The following is a 15,875-nucleotide window of genomic DNA, read 5'->3' as shown; positions in this document are numbered from 1 at the left end:
TTTATTCAATGAATTTCATGCCCGCTTGGTGTGCTAGTCGTGTCACTTGATTGATAATTGATTTAGATTGGGCGTCAAATCCGTTCATATGTTTGATTAGGAATCTCTGTTTAATGTTAATCTATAGCTATATGCTCAGTTTCAAGCATGCTTATTGTTGAAGTATGGTTCGATGCATTAGATGTCAACTGGTAATAATAGTCTTAAAATCATGTTATTAACCAATACGCTCAGGTTTAGATGACTTCTTGATAACGATTGGTTCTAATATTTGATATGCTTAACATCAGGATCTGTTTAAAAGAGTAGCATAATTTCCTTGTTCAAAGTTCAGAAATCAGCCCAGTTATGTGTTTATTGTCCAGATTCTGTTCGGTTTAATGACCATGCTTAAGTTTAGTTTAATGGCATCATCTGCTTAGTGTGATATTCTTGATTTGCTTAGCCTGATTATCGTATGGCTCAGTCTCATTTAGTCATCTTTGTTCTGAGAATGATATTAGTCTCTTGCTCAAAGTCTAATGCACATAAGGTCAGAACCCAATTAGTGTGTCCGAGACCCAGTTTCCATTACTTTTGAAATAATATGGGTTTCTGTCTAGGCTGTTTGCTCTATATGTTGCATGAAAGATCAGTCCGCTCCCAAATTAAGCCTGTTTGCTTTCATCATGGTAGGTGTGCCCTGTTGTTTTTTTTAGTACTGTTTATATGTGGTCATCGAGTGTTAACTCCTTAGCATGATTCAGCTGGCTGTTTATGCCCTTATCGTCTGGGCTTCTCTAGAGACTGTCCAGTGATATACCAGATATACAGGGTATATTCACTACCACACACTCTTTAAAAAAAAAAAAATGTACATGAGTTTAGTATATAAACTATGCTGATAATATCTGGGTCGGGACTAAATGTTAATGCATCCCATGTTATAAATCTTCTCAAACTGTTCTTTTTTTGCTTTCTCTGAACAATAAGTTGCTGAACTTTCTGCTCAATTTTCATGATTGGGGGTTGTTTCACCTATATTCCAGTCCCTCCTCTTTGTTTTCCCTTTCATCCTCTTGAATGCTATATGTTAATTAACCTATCCTAATTATAGCAATCTATCATGTATGTTATGTTTACCTCCTTGCTGCATTATGCTGTTTCCAGATATTTGTGTGCTGCCATGACTTCGACTCTACTTATTCAATATCTTTTCTCCTGCTTGCTTAGAAGCTGTTGAATAGCTATAGGCAGTTCCTGATTAAATTAAAGCCACTAAATTGCGAATAGATTGCTCCGCTCGATAAATGTCTTGTGGAGTATTGAATTGATGTCCCTTGCCTTTTTTTAAAAAAAAAAAAACTGCTGTAGTTTTCAGCCAGCTTCAACTGGCTTCATCTCTGTATGGACTCCTTCATTGGTGCTCATATTTTCTTTTCTTTTGCTGAGCCATTTGAATTATAATAGAATAGAATATTGAGATTGCTTATCAGGGAAAACAAAACTGTTGTTTGCGCACCTTTGTTGATCATCAATCCCTGATGAAGGTTCTGTTTTGCCTTGCTTCATGTTTGAATCTTCTCTTTGGAACAAATAATGCTAATCTGCCGTGCTCCCTATCTGCTGGGTTGTTTTGTTTGTTGTTTGGGAACTATGATTGTGATCATAATAGCTTAATTAGCCGGTTGGAATACTTCCAATGCACCTACAGTTGTTTATATATCTATGTATACATGAGATATACTAAAATATACGTGACATATACGTATAATCGGCTGCTTCATTTTTTCGTTCTATCTCGCGTGTTTGAATCCGTTTATGGTTCGTATACTAATCTTTTCCTTTTCATTTTATGCATGAACATCGCACACGGGTCTCTCGGACTCATCATCTCCCGCATTTGGTGTTGGGCCATAGCCCAACGGGATCTTCTCCTTTCCTATCCTCTGTCCACAGCAAGAAAAAACAAAAAATGAAATCTGGGCCGAGGCCCAGCCATCAGCAAATCGTAACAGTCCAAGGAGATGGGTTGGGCCCATCTCCGTTATATCTATTCCATCATCCTTTTTATTTTGTTCTTTTATGTGCATTTAACGCGTATTGTATGATTAACATTGTGTTTGCTAATTTAGATAAACTTTAGTAACATTGGGGATTTCAGTTTAGTTGTGGGTAGTTAATTCAAAGAGAAAACTAACAATTAGCTCCATTAGTTTATGTCGAAATTATTTATTAATATTTATCTTTTAGAATAATTGATTTTCAAAGTATCATGACTATATACTTTTGACTAAGGGAACCAAATTATACTTTTCTATTTTAGAAATTTTTAAAACGCTCCAAATCTTACACTAGGTTAGCTTATTCTAAGAAACAAAAAGCAAACTAACTCAACGAACAACTCTTTCACCTTAGATTATTTCCAACACTTAAGCAAATCCATATTGAAATACATATTTGTCTAGAATAATCTTTAAAAACTTTTTTTTTATTTAAATAACTCTTTTAAATTTTAGTCATTTCCTCCATATACGAACATTACATATCCCGCTTTCCTTTTAGTTTATTTTTAACTAAACTCTTTTATGCGATTACTATTTTCTATAAGTATTACTTTAAATAACGCTATTATACTTTCGTCTTAAACTCTAACAACATTTATAAATCGTATTTCAAAATAGCATTAAAAGCACTCTTTTATACGAATTATCATTATTTTTATAAGTTCTATTTTAAATAGCATCCTTACATATTTATCTATAACTTTGGCCATACTTATAAAATTACTTTCCTTTTTCCTGTAATATTATATTTACATTTAGCCTAATTAATCATAAGTCCGGTCGGTTAACCATTGTTAATGGGTCTTAAAGGATGCCTAATACCTTCCCTTTAGACTAATTGAACCCTTACCTAGAATCTTAAGTTTCGCAGACCTTAAACAGAGTTAACTTTAAACATAACTTTAATAAACTTTAGGTGTCCTAATTCACCATAAGTAATTAGGTGGCGACTCCTTAAAAACAACAAACAAAAAAAACAGGAATCTCCAATACGTCGTACTTCTAATTTTAACCTCCGGGTAAAAAATGGGGTGTGACAATTATAATCTGTTCCACTACTAAAAAATTACTATTTTCCCACTGCATTTCTCACTGAAAATGTTTAGTAGTTATTTCCCACTGAATGTCGGTGCACGGGAAAAACCTAATTAGTAGTATTTTCACACGGAAAAATTAGAAAGTTTACCAGCGTTTTAATGGAACCTGTTTCCCACCACGCGTTTTCCCAGTGAGATTGTTCGGTGGGAATGAGATGAGAAAATCATGTTTTATAGCACAATTTTTTTACTGAATGTCCGTGGCAAAAACCCATGTTTTTAGTAGTGTTTGGAGAGCCAAGATAGGCGCGCTAAGAGAAAAAAGGTTGCAAGTGATTAAAAGGGCTAAACATCAGGATTATTCTAACAACATGAAGCTTGGAGCAAATAGTGTTCATAGAGACGTACAAACAAGCTAGTAATGTCTTGTCACACTCTGAATTTAATGTGAAGGGATTTGTTTGTAGAACAAATTTTGGTACAATCTATAAGGAGTAAGTCGAAGACTAAAATTTTGGTGATCGACCAATGATATTTTAAGCTCTTCAGTAGGACAAGAAGAAAGTATACAATAATTCATTTCATGGAAGAATTCATAAAATTCCTGAGGTAATCAGGGATACAGGAAAGACTGATAAATATCTTGCAGAATTAATCTACGCATTTAGCACAGATATGAATAGTTTTATTTACATTGGATAGTAAAATAATTAAGGCTTGATAGTACAGTTTGGCATGGAATTATTTACTTTCTCTGTACATTTTAGGCGACACGAACTTTTTAGTTTGTTACAGGAAAATGACACTTTTTTATATTAAACAACTTAATGTTAACCTTCTCATCTTATCATTGATGAGATTGGTTTGTCGCACAAATGTCTATATTTGTTTCGAATTACAAAGTTCCAAAAATTTTACCTTTTTTTTTTTTTAAAAAAAAAGTTGTGCCCAATCAAACATTATATGAAGAATAGTACTAGATAAGTATAATTTTTCACCCTTCAAAATATACTCCTCGACCCCGGTTTATGTGAAGGGTTTGGAGTACGAGGGTCAAAATACTTAATTTTTATTATAAATTTGAATATAAATTTATTGTTTGATAATCAAATTAGAGAATTTAGTTAGTCAAATATATTAAAATGAAATATTATTATATTCTTTGGTAGCACGGAGAATATAATTAATATTAATTAATAAATTAAAAAGGAGAATTATGAGTTGAATCCAATTTAGAATTGGACTAGGTCGGCAGCATTGTATTTACCAAAATTGGACATATTGTGGAAAGTCCACAAACTGCTGCTTTGGGCTATCACGTAACCAATAGAGAATGGGATTTTTTTTTTTTTTTTCGAATAGGAAATTCCTAGTTTAATTTGGAATTAAACTTCTACCCTATGTAGGAAACCTTAACCAAATAGGAAAAAGATTCGTAGTGAGGCTATATAAAGGTTTGGATGAAAAGAATTTCATAGTAAGTTATTATGATAAAAATACCTTCTCGAAAGTGTGAGAAATACTTGTTTTCTTGTTCAGTTTATTCACAATATTCTTAATACAATTTGTTCGTGAGCTTGATCAAGAGTTGATAGTACAAATCAAGTTAGGCTGCAAATGTTGGCAAGGAAGCAAAAGGCCAAGAATTTCAGGAGGAGGATTGGGACTGATGAAGATGAAGACTACATAGTTAGGAATGCGCAGGAAGAAAGACGAGTTAAGGGACGAACGTCCAGTGACCAAGATGGCAGTGATAATTCTGAGCCCGACCAAAAAATTCTTCGGGACCAAAGAGAGAGGGAGGAGTTGGAACGACGTATCAGAGAGCGAGATGCTGCAGGGACATGACAGTTGGCGGATAAAATTATTGAGGAAGGAGGGCAAAGAGGCAATCAGGAGGGCTGATGCGTTGGGCCAAGATGATTTTGCAAATTTGAGGAAGTTTCGAAGCGAGAATACTTGAAGAAAAGGCAGGAAAAGAAGATAGAGGAACTTAGAGACGAAATTGAAGACGAGCAATACTTGTTCGGGGGAGTGAAGTTAACAGAAGAGAGTTATGATATGTTGTGGTTTTGATGATTTGACAAACACACTAAAGACCAGGTCCTTGATCAGGTCTCCTGAACACTATATGAAACATGATAGCTGGTAAAGGTGTTGCACTGTTCTGGCAGAACTGAGCAGCACAGCTGTATGTGTGCTAGGAACTACTAACGCTTGGAAAGTTACCATTCATGGTCACATGTTTCCCACATGATCTATACCTTGGTCTCATATATATATACAACATGTTGGGGTGAGTTTGACCTAACACTTGCAAATCTGAAAATTATATTTCTCTTAAGTGCAGCGGTTGTTGACACCCAATTTTGTCCCTCCTTATTCCAATTCATTTTCTTGAGCTTCTAAGTTATTAATAAATTAAATATCTTATTTTTCGCCTTTACTTTATTATAATTTCCACTACTATATTAATATTGTTAAGTATTAATACGTCGTACATCGCCACTTACTTATTATGTATTGATCATAGGATATAACTTAGGAATATTTCTACTCTACTATTACCTTGCTTATATTTTATATACTAATGATAAGATTATTATATTAATGCTAATTATGAAATTTATTATTATTATTATTATTATTGTTGTTATTATTATTACTACATAATATATTTGATCTAATTTAGAAGCTAAAAGAAATATGAGAAGAATGGATTTTCAAGACAAGAAGCTAAAAGAAATATGAGAAGAATGGATTTTCAAAACAAGAGTGAGACATTTTATTATTTGGCAAGGCTTTGTAGTTAACCATTTGGCCATTTTTATCAGCCCATTTTCCTTTTTGATCAGCTCAAATAAGCAGCCCACTACCCACAACCACCGGCCCACTATCCATCATCCGACCCGGCCCACACCACTATTATTCATCCCTAAAACTAACGAAATAATCCTTCAGCGCCGCTTCCTCTCTCTCTAATATCTCTCATCCCTTTCCTCTTCCAAACAAGAAACCATTTCCACAGCCATGGCAGATTCTAACAGGTCCCATTTAAACAAAAAGCCAAGCTCCTTTCTCTCCAACTCAGTTCGTGCCTCTCCATTTCTATGAAATCTTTTGCTTTAACGTAAAATTTTCAGAAGTTCACTGAAAAAGATAAAAAACGAACAACTTTGTTCAAATTCAAACGGCTATTCACTCAAAATCTCGCGAAAATCGAAACCCTAGGTTTTGATTTACACCTATAAATACATCTCTAAGTCTTCAGCCGAACGGGGGTCTTTTTTTTGGGAGTCATTACTGGCATTTGAAATTATTTGAAATAAACCAATTTCTTTCAAAAGAAAAGAGTGTACTGTTTCTATTTCTATCGAGATTTTTGATTCGAAAGATTTTTCGAGTTTGGGTTCGTCGTGTTCGAGCATAGATCTAAACCCCGCACCCTGTTCGCTGCACACGAGGAAGGTCAGCAATCCTTTATTCTTTTTATCTTATTGCAGTTTACATTCCTCTGTGTGTTTTAGCGTTTTATGTGTTTAATTTGGTCTTGCTATGTCTATTTTCTGTTGCCTGTCTAGTTTAATTATCATGTTTTAGGGTAATGTTTATCTTCCGTTTAGTTTAGTTACCATGTTTAGTATAATTTAGTTTAGTTATCTATGTTTAGTGTGGTGTTTATCCTCTGCTTAGTTCAGTTATCGTATTTAATATAGTTTAATTGAGTCATCTGTGTTTAGTGTGGTATTTATGTCCTATTTAGCGTGGTTATCACGTTCAGTTTGTTTAGCTTAGTTACTAATGTGATTATGTGATTTGTCCGTAGGATAGTCGACTTTAACGAGTGTTATGTGTTGCCTGTGTTGATCCCAATCCCTTGACAAATGATTCAGTTTGAACATGATGCTTAACTTAAGTTTTGAATCTGGTTCCTATGAAAAAATGAAAGGCTATGCAAATAGATTTCATGAATTTGTAGTCAAAATATTATGTGTTCATTCTTGTTGTTAGGATGCAGTAAAAAATGGTTTAGTCGTGGGTTAAAACTGATGTTACATACTAAATTGAGAAACATTTAGTTCCCCTTACATGACTTTGTAGTTTGACATTTTTGATAACTTCTCGGTTCCTATGAAAAGAGTTTAAATTGTGGTGTGTGGACCTTGGTCATGACTGGCTTAAATGTCTGACTGTCTACTCTCTTAATGATTCATGAGAGTTTTTTTTTTTTTTGAACTTAACAGGTGTCTTCAATACAACAACAACAACAACAACAAACCTAGTATAATCCCACCAGGTGTCTTCAATATGTTTTCAAAATAATTGTGAAAGTCCCACACGTAAAAAATGAACTTGAAATACTATTTTAAGACTGTAACATAACCTTTAAACTTGTCTTCATCCAGTTTAACATAAAAACTGCTTGGAATTTTCCTAACTCTGAGTGAAGAGATTTTTGTCCTTTAATGAACATTCCCTACTTTGTTTTCTTTAGTTAATCTGAAATCTTGGGGTCTGTGGTGCATTCAGTGATAGTTTAAAAGTGTTTGGGTCGTTTTTATGTGTTGATCAAAGTCACTTTTAGTCTATTAAGGTAGTCCATAACTCATTTGGAAATAAGTATACTTCATCCATAATAGTAGCCAATGATGCCTTTGCATATTTATAGTTTCCTGATATCAACTTTTGTGTGCCATCATTTGTCCATACATGACTCAAGTTATCCTATCTTGATGAAAACTCAACCTATTTGTTCGAGAAAATTCAAAGCTAGCATAAACCTTTCTCTGAGAATTGATATGTGACATGTTTGGCCATGTTCTTGCCTTAGAAGGCTTCGTATGCCTATCTTGAGATTGAATTGGTCCTGCTATATCTAAAAGTGGTTCAAAACTTCTTCTATGAATTATGTGTTTGCTTAGTTGTGTAGCTTTCTTGTCTATGACAAACGTAGTATCAGCATTTTCCCATACTGTAAATCTCTTTGCTTTCTGATAAACCTTTTTCTTTTGATCTGTATTGGCATGATAGGAATTGGTAGTTGTTTACTACATGAATGTGAAACTCATGTATACATTATGATGTATACATGTATACCCGATATATACATGAGTCGTTTATTTTGGAAACTGAAACTGCCTTACTTTATTTGTTTCTTTTGTTGCTTGGACACGTTATTGGGCCTGCCCCTGTTTTCATTTGACTGCTTTGTTTGATATTTGGGCCTTACTGCCCATTTTATCTGTTTTTCATATGTCATTAGTTTCGGCTGTAAGCTTTTGTTTTGGGTGGGACATTTCTTTCACATGTGATAATTATCTTTAAGTTTTCCATGTATGATGATAATTATCTTTAAGTTTTCCAAAGAGAGGGGCGAGCCAAATGGCGAACCGCTGAAAACTTCGCTTTTCTACAGGAGCCAAATATGGCTTTACTTTATCCCCTTTCATTCGCTGATGTTGCTTATTTGCTGGAGTGATTGCTATTTTATTTGTGTTGTGATTATTAGTCGTCAATAATTCTACTTTGCTTAATTATGCGGGGTCTTTCTCCAAATTGACATTAGAATACTTATTTGATCACTTAGGTATTTCCTTTAATCAAGAGTGCATTTTTTTTCTTAAGCTTCAATTAACCCCGGAATTACCGGGATGTTGTAAATCATTTTGACTTCGTTAAAATGGGGTATAACAGCTTGGCGACTCTGCTGGGAATTATTTAGGTTCTAACCATAACGGACTTAGTTTTTTTTAATTAGGCTTTATGTGCTAACTTAGTTACTTTATTTTCTTAAACTGCTTCACATGCTATAAATTGCTTGTGTGATATATTGTTTTGTTTGATATAAATTGTTTATGTGTTACTTGCTTTGATAAACTGTCATTCCGTTTCACTTTCCTCCACTCCTAGAAAATTCACACAAATTTACACACTTAAAGCGGTTTCGCGGTTCGCGGCCGTGCACTATTAAATCATCCTCTAGTTGGATCGATCTTGTGGATTTAGTCGATCGGCGGTGCTGTCGACAGCCACAGACTTTCCACTCCTAAGTTGTCCACTTGGGAGAACCTTGTGTCATAGGAAACCAACTCTTAGTCAACCTAGAGTAGAGCTAAACCAACACCCTTTATTAGGTGCATACATTTCATGACCTAGGAGGTTTAATACTCTTGGTGTATTAAGCCCATTAGATGACTTTACCCGAACGTCCAAGTGGGTTCACGATCCCAAGTGACACTAATCATACTTTATGTGCATGTTTGAAGGATAATTGTGCATAAATATTGACCATTTGCTCTAATTAATTAAACTTTAGGAGGGAGGGAATGACTAACATTTCTATGGCAGGTATGGATTCTACATTGGAGTATGTCCGTGTCACGACCCAAATCATGGATCATGCGGGCACCCACACTAACCCTTCCTGGTGGGCGAACCTTTCAGGTAACTACCTTAATTTGATACAACATGCGGAATAACAACATGTAAACATACTCTAGCAGTTTAAATATTACACCAATGCGGAAAAAATACTTTTATTATAAGAAATTCCCAAAACCTGGTCTAGACTCGTACAAGAGCTTCTAAGAAGTTTACTATTTGAAGTAGATAACAGACTCAACTTGGATACGACTTCTGTTTAAGGATAGAGAACAACAGAAATCTAAGGAGAGACTCTGGGTTGCAAGATCTCAACTAATTCACCTAAACGCCTTTGACGAATGCCTCGAAACGGTCGTGAGACTCCGAACATCACCTGAAAATAACTCTACACTCCACAAAGAGTGTAGCAAGAGTAGTATGAGCACAACACAAGGCTTGTAGGTATCATAGGCCGACAATGGTTAGTTCACTCATATAAACAAGAAGCAACTAACAAGTAAGCAGATAAGTAATCAAACACAGTCACAACTCTAGCACATATGAAAGTATTGCAGTAACGATAGTCACAAGGGATTTCAATATCTCAGGTTATAAGCCTAGGGGGAAATCTCTAAACCTTGAGTCCATCAAGCCTCTAAAATAAATACTTACAAACAACAACTCAATAATTCACAAATCAAGAATCAATCAGAGAATGTGCCATGCAATGACATGAATAACAATTCAAATGGAGCGCTATGCAATGCAATGCAATGTCGTGCTATGTAGATGTTATGCAATGCAGTAGTCACCTCTCACGCTCCATTCTCGTACACACATGCTATGGCAATGCCTCATAGTCATGACCCATGGGGGACCCGCGAAGTCCATGTACCACTCGTGCTCTCCGGCAGAAACCTCGGAGGCTATTAATTACTCTCAATCTCCGGCAAAGACCTGAGAGTCTCTCAATCATATTCAATCTCCGGCAAAGACCTCCGAGTCTCTCTGTCACTCTCAATCTCCGTCTCTCAATCACTCTCCTCACCATTAGGAGAACATAAAAGTAATATGGAAGCATGTCATGCATGATATCAGTCTCAACTATATCACCAATATGCAATAAACAAGTACAAGTCATATTATTGTCCATGGCTCAATCATCAATATTACCCTTCCCTTTCATAAGGTGAGTGAGCTAGTATGTGATAGAGATACAACTAGGTGATAATTACATCAAATAGCACATAGAATATGGGATGCATGCCTCGCATGAAATCAACCTCAATAATCACCGCAATCATAGGTTCCATAGATTCATACTAGGAAATGCAACTCAATATTCAATTTCTCAGTAATAACCTTCCTCTTCCATATGACAAGTGAGATAACAAGAGAGAGAGGATTATATCAAGTACATGAAATCACAACCATGGTGACAAGCCCACATAACAACTGACAATACCAACCTAGATGGAATTCACCTCCACACCATGCCTGAAGACCTATCATGCTTTCCCCGTCAACCACTACTATCTACATACGTTTTGCTAACCGGAGTCTAGACATAAAGTAAGTCGTAACCTACCTCGAAGCCGAACAGGTGCCACAAACTTTCACGCCAAAGCTTTTTCCTTCTGAAGTGCTTCCGAACGGACAAAGTCTATCAAATAATCTACGTTAGAATACGAATCTAAGAGCGCCCATATTGCTATACTTATATTCGAAACCCAAAAACGCACCCCGAGAAGTGACCTCGGGCCCACAAGGGTAAAACTGGAATTTTCTTTAAAAATCATTTTACCCATAACCTAAGAGTCCTATATTCAGAAAATTATACAATTCCATCCACAAATTTTCTCCCAAATAATAAATTCTCATTTCTTAAGACTAGGACTCAAAACCTTCAATTACCCCCAAAATCTTTACTTAGGATTAACATCTAACTTTTCACGACTCAAATAGCATGATTTGAAGGTGTGTATATAATCTAGTGCACTAAATGTTCGATCACACAACCCAATATATGTAAAAACTAAAATTGCACACGACCAGTATAAGTGGACTCTAACAACTGAAGCATAATCCCAAAAGAAAACCAGTGACTTTCACTCAAAAAGAACCAAACGTACAGGGACCATTAATAGTACTTCAATTTTATCAATTTTTCCCTAATGATTGGCTTACCATTCGTTTATCATTGGCTCTCCTATCATTGTGCCATTATTAACCAAGGCAACCACAATTTTTATCTCCCTATCTGTAAAGGAACCAACCTAAACAATTTGTGTCAAATGACCACTGTATTTGGAAAAGTTCACTTCACCAACAAATGTTATAATAATCATAATAATGAGACACATTTAAAAACTTGAAGTAAAATGAAAACTGCAACAGTAACCTCTCCATCCTAGCATATACGTAGGACCATATAACAATACACCCATCCTATCATTTTTCCCTATTATGAGCTAATGATTACACCATGATTGACCCACTAATTCTTGTCTCCTAACTCCTTAAGACCAAACACCCACGGACCCAAACAAATCAATTTGAACTAAGATTCTACTCCACCAAACAATATTAATATTATTGATGCCAAGTGTTATATTCAAATGCCCAAGTATGGAAGCTTTACTCTTACCTGAAGTACGAAAATCGAATCTTGTGATGCCGTATCCTCTGCCAAACCGCTCCTTGGTTGAAATTTCTAATTTTTCCCTTAACATTTGGCAACCCTACTCACTTAAATAGTTAAACTCACTCATATATACGGGCCATGTGACATAGGGTGTTAAATTAATTATGGGCTTGGCCCATTAACCACCAATTAAAATAATTGTGCAAAATAATCTTTTTTACTCAACCAATATGTACAAGGCAAAAATTGACCCACTTAGTAAATTACATTATTCACGAACTTATACCTTATATAATTGCAAATAAAATTCCTATGAATAAACTATCCACACACATTAAATAGATAAATTCTAAAATTTACCCGTCAATTATATAACCATCCCACCTATCCCCGCAAGTCAAGAATATCATTTCCAAGTTACGAGAAGGATAATTTGGGGAAAGACTCCAAAACGCCAAAACGACCAAACTGGTCGTTACAGTCCGTGATCAACAATTGACGAGAACCAAGGACATCACAGAATGGAGCTAGAAATTTAGACATAAGAAATTGTATTTACTTTACTTAGATTAAGAAACATTTTATGTTGTATTCATTTGATATGTAATAAATATTACATTACTTTTGTACTTTATTTTTGGGGAAATAGAATTTGTTTAATTAGCCAAAAGCAATGGGATAACGTATTATGACACATTTTACCCTTCAAACAAACGTTAAGCCTACCTCTGGCACAAAGAGGTCACATGCATATTAGGACGCGTTATTGTTGTTTGATATACTCGTTTACATTTTGTAACACCCCGTATCTTAGAACTAAGTTTAGACTCATATCATTAGAGTTTTAGTGGAAAAACTGAAGGTTTGAACGTTTTGCGAAAATGGTTGATAGGCCTACTTCGGGCAGCGATAACTCCTTGGTTAGTTGGGAATTTGGGAAAGTACCCTTAATGAAAGTTGTAGTATGTAGAAATACCTTTCTAACGATATAAGGACCAGGTCAATCAGAGATCAGAGCAAGGATATATGATCGTCTCAATATGGCTAATAGTAAGGCACTTAAAATTCTATAGAATCGGCTAAGTTTTCGATACGTTTACCTTCCAGTAGAATTTGGTGAAAATATGGTGGGCATTTGAGGAAACTTAAAACATGAAAGTTGTATCCCTTTGAAATATCTTTCCAACGGTATATTGTGGAGCCCAAACAGAGCTCTGTACAAGAAGTTATGTCCATTTTACCGAACACTGTGCAGAACCGACACTCGTCGCTTCTCGGGGCGCGTGGGAGAGCGCGCGATGGCCCCTCTTCGCGGAACAATTGCGAAACTCTGAGTTTCTAGCTGCAGACTGTTGCGCGATGCACTCGCATCACGGAACCATCGCGAAACAGGTCGATTTCGGGTTAATAGTTGGGATTTCGCGTTTTAAGTTACATTTAACCTTGGGGTTTATTTTCCTAACACCCCTAGTCACGAAAAATCACCATAAAGTCAGAGGGAACAAGTCCCAAGCCTCAAGAACCCTCCAAGGTAAGTTTTATCATGATTCTAGGTTGAATTCAAGTCCCTAATCTCTTTCTAACTTGAGTAAACCCTTCTAATCATAGAGTTGTGAGTGGAACATTATTGTTGGGCGTGGAAACCCTAGAACTTGAATTCAAGAGGATTGAACGTCAAAAAGGTAATGTTTTTACACTCTAATCATTCATAATAGTGAATTGATGAGTTCTTGGGAGAATAGTAAATGGGTTTAGTAAAGAGAATTACACGAACTATAGTAGGGTTTTGAATTGTTGACTTGTGATTGTTATAATGGTATGGGTGATGGAGAATGATGTTAATTACATCTAATTGAGATTGTAGAATCACCTAGAATTAATAGAATGAGAATTGGGTGAAGAAACACCATTAATGGAGATTGTGGAGCTTAATGCCCACTAAGTGTTTGATAAAATGCTTAGATGACCAAAGCATGAATATTATTGCTAATATAGAATCACTTTGGCTTGTATTGATATAGATCAAAGTTGAAAGGGGTGACGAACATTGTATTACGCTCAAAGGATGGAATTAAGGTATGTGAGGCTATCTATCTACGTTAGGGAATGTTCATGATTCTCCCTACGCCTCATTCTTCATACTTGTCAGTAATTTGACTCGGAATACAGTTTAGCCCTAGTTTTATGATATGTTGTAGAACTGTTATCTTCTAGGGTTGCAGTTACAGAATTCGTTCATGGTAATCAATTTGAATATCATGAACTCAGCACGTAATCTTTATAGACTTATGTATTGTTACCACATGAGTCTCAGTCTAGAAATTCAGTATGCTCAGAAACAGTCAGTGTTTTCAATTCAGTCCAGCATGTCTATTTCAGTTCAGCATTGTTCATTGTTGTTATGGTCACAGTCCTTATTAATTAACCATAATTATACATATGAGATTTTACCCGAGGGCACAGCACAGTCTTGTGTATATGTATACATGGCCGAGGCCATTGACTGACGCACTACTAGGCCGAGGCCATAGCGTGTATTTATTATTGGGCCGAGGCCCCACATATACAAACACAGATAATAGAGATGATTCAGATACAGATCAGGGAGTATTCATATCTCTACTTCCTTGCTATTACAGTTACAGTTATCAGTTTCAGTTTCAGTATTTTATTGCTTCAGTTGCTTTACATACCAGTACAATTTAAATGTGCTGATGTCCCTTTTTATTGCTCGGGGGCCTGCATCTCGCGATGCAGGCAACAATAGACAGGTTGACGACTCAGCTATTTAGGAGTGCTCGTATCAGCTACTGGTGAGCCCCAAATTCCTTCGGGGCGATGTCAGCTATCTAATTATTTCAGTTTATAGACAGCTCTATTATTCAGTATTCTTAGAGGCTTCATAGACACAGTTTAGACAGTCAGATATTTATTATGTTAGCCGTGATGACAGTTGTTCAGTCATTTTGGTTTAGCCATGTTGGCTACTTTCAGATATATTTCAGATTGTCTATGTATTTCCGCATTATGATTTCAGTCAGACCTTTAGTATATCAGCATGTGTTTAGTTGTTTCCACATTCAGTTATGTTTTGATATCACATGTTGATTCAGTCAGCCAGTTGGTTCGCTTGGTCACATACAGTCAGGCCCCGGGTGCCGTGTTACGTCCAGGCCCAGGTTCGGGGCGTGACAAAGCTTGGTATCAGAGCCCTAGGTTCAAGTGTCTTAGGGAGTCTATGAAGCCGTGTCCAGTGGGGTCTCTTTTATCTGTGTGAGGGCCCCACACATATAAACAGTTGACCACCAAGACATTCAGGATTTGTCTCATTTCTTTCTACTCTAGATCGTGCCATAAAGCTTAGAGCAATAAGTAACTTCTCTTCTTATCGAATTACGTACGTTTTGAATGCGCAGGCGACGAATAGGTAATTCATGGCCCAACTGAGGTTGATTATACATAGGGGTACAATTGTGAAGTACTTGCTGGTAACAAATGAGACTTGAGGTGTTATTGAAAGGTGAATAAAGTGTAAGTTTCCCGAGAAAGGGTGTTGTATAATGAATGGGAAGTTGAATAATAATGATGCTCTTGAGAAAGGAGAATGGGATACAACAGGGAGAGGATATCAGAGAAATTAGAAAAGGAGCTAAGTCTGCAGGAAACGTAAATCATGGAGGATCTCAAGGAGGTGGGGGCAGTCAGTTTTCTACCGGAAGCTATCAGGACCCACTCCATCTGCAGCTAGTACACTAGTCTCGAGGTCTAGATATGATAAAAAAAAAG

The 15,875-nt window shown here is 36.0% G+C and overlaps 1 long non-coding RNA gene and 1 pseudogene across 1 annotated transcript; one reads left to right on the top strand and one right to left on the bottom strand.

Annotated features, from left to right (window-relative positions):
- Positions 1–4,699: 4,699 nt before the first annotated feature.
- The window catches only part of LOC132630334 (pre-mRNA-splicing factor ATP-dependent RNA helicase DEAH1-like), a 50,779-nt pseudogene continuing 39,603 nt past the window's right edge, over positions 4,700–15,875 (top strand).
- Positions 9,426–12,180, bottom strand: LOC132630441 (uncharacterized). The gene is made up of 3 exons (XR_009578585.1): positions 12,093–12,180; positions 11,034–11,108; positions 9,426–9,851 (listed from the first exon to the last, which is right to left on the bottom strand). It is a non-coding gene; the product is annotated as an uncharacterized LOC132630441 (long non-coding RNA).

The sequence above is a fragment of the Lycium barbarum genome, chromosome 3 (genome assembly GCF_019175385.1).
Source record: "Lycium barbarum isolate Lr01 chromosome 3, ASM1917538v2, whole genome shotgun sequence".
NCBI lineage: Eukaryota > Viridiplantae > Streptophyta > Magnoliopsida > Solanales > Solanaceae > Lycium > Lycium barbarum.
This window is presented reverse-complemented; position numbering and strand designations above follow the sequence as displayed.